Here is a 4,785-nt window from a genome sequence, read left to right as displayed (position 1 = left end):
ATTTTTACTCTTGGATATTTTGTCGTACGCAATTAGACGAACGGACCTTTGTCAAGCGTTTATAAATAAAGATCGACGAACACGTAAAGATCTAAATATATGTTTCTCGACAATATTTTGATCGACACACGGGACGAACTTGTATTTCTCTTTCAAAAGTTCGACGTCTATTTCTCGTGACATTTCTGATTTCTCTCTATCCTTCTATCTTCCCCTATCTCTTTCTATCTCGTGATCTCCCCTTTTTTTTTTACTTCGAACTCTATCACTCCCTATCTTTATTCTTCTTCGTCTTGCGGACCACCCACTACTCTTGCCGAGGTCCTTTCATTCATGTCGACTTAACGTCGCTCTTCCTCGCACTATGAATCAGTTTTGTTACCCCTTTTCGCTATTCTCAATCTTTTCCCTTGCCTCTCTATCAACCTTTGTGGTCATCTCTAATTTTACGGTCAGAACTCCAAACTTTGTCACGTTAACAAATCTTTATTTAATCAATTATATTTTAAACTAATAGTATAATATCTTTAAACATATTTATGAAATTTATTAGAAATATTAGTATAAAAAAAAAAAAAAAATAGATAACTTGCTAGTTGGAATTTCAAAAAACTTATATATTCTACGGGACAACCTGTTCGAAATTAAAAAGTACAAAACAATAACTTTTTAGATCGATTAAGAAAAGAAAATTAGATCTATCGCGTGTACGAAACTCACCAATCACGTTGACGTAGCGATTTCGATTCCCAAAGATTCACCAAACTCTTTCGGTCCTTCTACTCTTCTATCTCTTTCTCTTTTTCTCTCTCTCTTTCTTTATCCTTTTTCTTCTTATAGCTTTCGCCGTTTATAAGTCTCTCGTCATGTCACGTCGTAACTGGATCCTCCAAGTCCCTCAAATCTCCTTCGCACCGATCGCACTGCACGTCACAAGCCCTTCTTCTTCTCTGTCAATTCAACCCTCTTATTTCTCTCTCTCTCTCTCTCTCTCTCTCTCTCTTTGGCTCTCTCTTGCTCGTTCACTCTGTCTCTTCTTTTTCGTACTCTCTCAAATGTTCGCGATAAGAGATATTGAGAAGTATCACGCCTTAGTCTGACCAAAATGATGTCAAACTGACGTTAATCTTTACTTATACTCGCACGATTGCGAAGAGAGAAGAAAATTCAAGATCTTCGAGAATCTGTCGTGGATTGTTTAATCATAACAAAATAATCGACGCAAGGAACAAATATAAACCAATTAAATACAGTTTTATTTCCTTTTAGTAAGATAAACTTTCACGATAATCGGGATTAGTTTTTTAGGTGTATATTTTTAATGATCCTTCATCGTAAGACTAATCTCAAATTTCGTAGAAGGGAAGGTCACAACAATTATTTCGACCTTACCGAATTTTTAAGAAATCGCACGAAACGATCTTCGACACAAGATTATTATTGAAACGATGGGAGACGATCAATCAGTCAGTCACGTGGCAGTCGACGCCACGCTGATCGATCGCAAACGACCTTGGTATTCCGGCGTGGCTTCTCGTATCAGGGTCAGAGCAACATGCATGAAATTGTCCTGATGATCTTTGACCTTCGAAATCTTTTCTCTTCTTATATTTTTTTTTTTTTGTTTTCCAAGATAACACCGAAAGTTATCGTTAGCTTCAAAAAAAATCAAATTGACCCTTTGTCCTTTATCTCCCTCGTTTCTTTTCTTTTTCTTTCTTTCTTTCTTTTTTTTTCTACTTTCCCCTATCAATGAAAAAAAAACCTTGAAACAAGTTCTCAGTTCACATAACCGGCGGCGTCTCAATAAATGCACGAATAGAACTCGTTGTCTATTTTTCCAATCATTTTCACCGAGCTTCACTTTAAGGAAAGGAAACGCGAATACGTTCGAAACGATATAATAAAGTTATTAATCTTGCTTCTTCTCCTTCTTTATTCTCTCTTCATGGCTTTTTTCTTTCAAGAAGGCCTCAATGAATGAGAAAAGAGATGGAAGAGCGTTCTCCAAGAAGCTAGACGAAAGAGATGAGACACGTCCGTCCGCGAACTGTTCGCCAAACGCACTGAGAAACCCGGCGGCTGGTTCGCCGCTGACGTTGTGCCTCCGTGGCTTCGATTCCCGGATGGGCATGCGCTACGTTCTGCGCTCCGAGGGGGTTGCTTTTGCTACCACCGCTTCTACCGAGTTGCCTCGGCTGCTACCGGCGTTCCTCTCCAACCACGGGGATGCATCCACCACCGGAGTCTCGAAAAGAGAGAAGAATATAGGAAGAGAAAGAGAGATAGAGAAAGAGAGAGGAAGCAGCCTGCTTCTGAATCCTTTTCTTTTCTCTTTCCAAGGATGCGCATGGACTTGCTTCGCGTTCACCATTGACGAATATGTATACCATTTATCCCTCTCTTTTTTATACGAATTTCCTTCTTCCGTATCTCCATCTTCTAATTTTCTCTTAAATTCACCTTCGATAAAATTATTAATCTATTTTTATTTTCATCGATAGTACAAGTTTAGTAAATTAAAATAATCGATATATCTCTATGTACGCGTGTATGTTTATACGAGTGTGTGTGTGTGTGTGTGTATATTTGTTTGTATATTTTTTATCGTAAGTAAAAGAATATTTTAATATTTATTGTATTAAATAACATTGTAGATCTTGATTTAGGATATAGTTAATTACAATGACGAGTGAAAAATGTAGCAGTATTTTTTTTTTTTTGTAAATGTTTAAAAAGAATTATACTTCTTCGATAACCTTTCGTTGAATGAACTATGGTCAAGGTTGTCAAAATGAGATAAACGAGGTGCCAGGTTTTAAGATTTAATTAGATTCGTTCGATAGGACTCTTGTCCTTGCTCGTCGTCAACTAACTATGTCTCATCGTTTAACGCTGTTATAAAACTGGCGCTCGGAAATCTTCGACCTTTTCCGTAAATACGTCTTTATTGTTAGATCTGTTGACAACAGAAATGTCTTTCATAACACGATATTATATGAAAATTCGAAGAAAAAGAAATTGTGTAAATAAAGACCCAAAGTAAAATAATCAAACATAAACGAAAATCTTTCTATCGTGTATATAAAACGTAAATCATAGATAATTACATATTATGAATTGATATATTTGACGTATAATGCATGCAGATTGACTATTGTCTATGATAATGTAGAAGCTTTCAAGGATAGAACAATGAGCCGATGAATTTACGCGATTTGAGAAGTTACGAGTACAATGCCGCGATAATAATTAATTATCTAAATGAAGCGCTATAAACAAGTATGTTGTAACGATCGAGAAGGAATCGATCGAAATTCATTCCGAGTCTTTGCAATTTCAATTGACGACGAAAATACATGAAAAGTTAAACGATGGGAATCAAGATGAAAGGTAAAAATAAAGCAAAACTTTCAATCGGAAAAGAAGTATTCAATGTTCATCGAAATTCGAACTTCCGTTCGACCGATTCGAAGACGAGGAAAGATTTTAGAAGCGTTCGTTTAAAATACGTAACAAAATTTGAACGTCATTGAACAAAAAAAAAACAAAAAAAAAGAAAAGGGACGTTCGATGTCGAAACGAAACTTTCGATACGATAATTTTTGACAAGGCAAAAGAAAGATCAGATAAATAAAGTTAAAATTTTTCGATAAACGAAAGAGCTTAAATTTCTCGTACTCACGAAAAAATCTTTAGTCGGTTAATGCATTTCTTGAAAAGAAAACGCACGGAGAGTTTTAGTATGTAATTAGCGGCGTTCTGGAAACATCACTAAAAACCTTGTTCGGACCTTAATGCGTTAACCAAATACTTGTAACTGAAAGGTAAAAGAGTTAATTTAGAGCACTTAGGGAGAGGTTGAATGATGCAGCATCTCATGGCAAACATTAAACTTTTTATTCTTTTCGAGTTATTTTACTCGTTGCTTATTTCAAACTTCAAAAGGGAGAAGAAAAAAAAAAGAAAGAAAAATGAACAGGAATGAGAATGACCTGTTAAAAAGCATATCGATTTTTACAAAATAATATTGACTATTTATAATATGATACTTTGATCATTAATGAAAATTAAGTAACTCGATGTATCGTCAATCGATTATGTTTCTTGGGATTGACACTCATCCTTTAAGGGATTTTATCTTTTATTCATAAGATCCTATATATTTTCTATAAAAATATATGCACAAACAAACCTTGCTGTGAATATCAATGTCGCTTAATTCTACTTTTTAAAAATTCGTGACAAAATCGCGATGTATCTTAAAGACAGAGTGTTCGAAAAAATTCATTGCAAGATCGACCTTTGAAAAAAAAAGTTTATTCCACGGATATATAAAAAATATTTATACTTATCAGTTATGATTTATATTTACAAAAAAAAATATATCCCTAATTCTATTTTAACAAGGATGAACAAAAGTTTTGTGACTTAAAAGAGATCTTTCATATGATTATTAAATGAACTTTATATTATTATTAGAAAAAAAGAAGATATTCATCGAAATGTATTATAATCAAATGGAATATCCACAAATTATTACTTCGAAATGTAGATTAATATTGATCATTACTATTTTCACTTTCTCTGTAACAGAATTATCATAGAGCAATGAATAGAGAGACCAGGCAGGAAATACCACGAGCGAGTACACAACTCGTAGTTGCAATTAATCGATCGAACATGAATAAAGTGAGTATAAAGTAAGAGAGATAAATGGATAAATAAATGAAGAGTTTTTGATATGTGAGCTTAATTTATATTATTAACATATTTGACGCAGTC

The 4,785-nt window shown here is 34.2% G+C and overlaps 1 protein-coding gene across 4 annotated transcripts in view; it reads right to left on the bottom strand.

Moving 5' to 3' along the window:
• The window catches only part of LOC124947902 (uncharacterized N-acetyltransferase DDB_G0290199-like), a 457,589-nt gene extending 455,536 nt beyond the window's left edge, over window positions 1–2,053 (bottom strand). For all 4 annotated transcript variants that reach the window (XR_007100540.1, XM_047490690.1, XM_047490692.1 and 1 more), the window contains exon 1: window positions 721–2,053. The gene's annotated coding sequence lies outside the window, so the exon portion shown is untranslated. The remainder of the gene's footprint in view (window positions 1–720) is intronic.
• Window positions 2,054–4,785: the final 2,732 nt, after the last annotated feature.

The sequence above is a fragment of the Vespa velutina genome, chromosome 3 (assembly GCF_912470025.1).
Source record: "Vespa velutina chromosome 3, iVesVel2.1, whole genome shotgun sequence".
Taxonomy (NCBI): Eukaryota; Metazoa; Arthropoda; class Insecta; order Hymenoptera; family Vespidae; genus Vespa; species Vespa velutina.
This window is presented reverse-complemented; position numbering and strand designations above follow the sequence as displayed.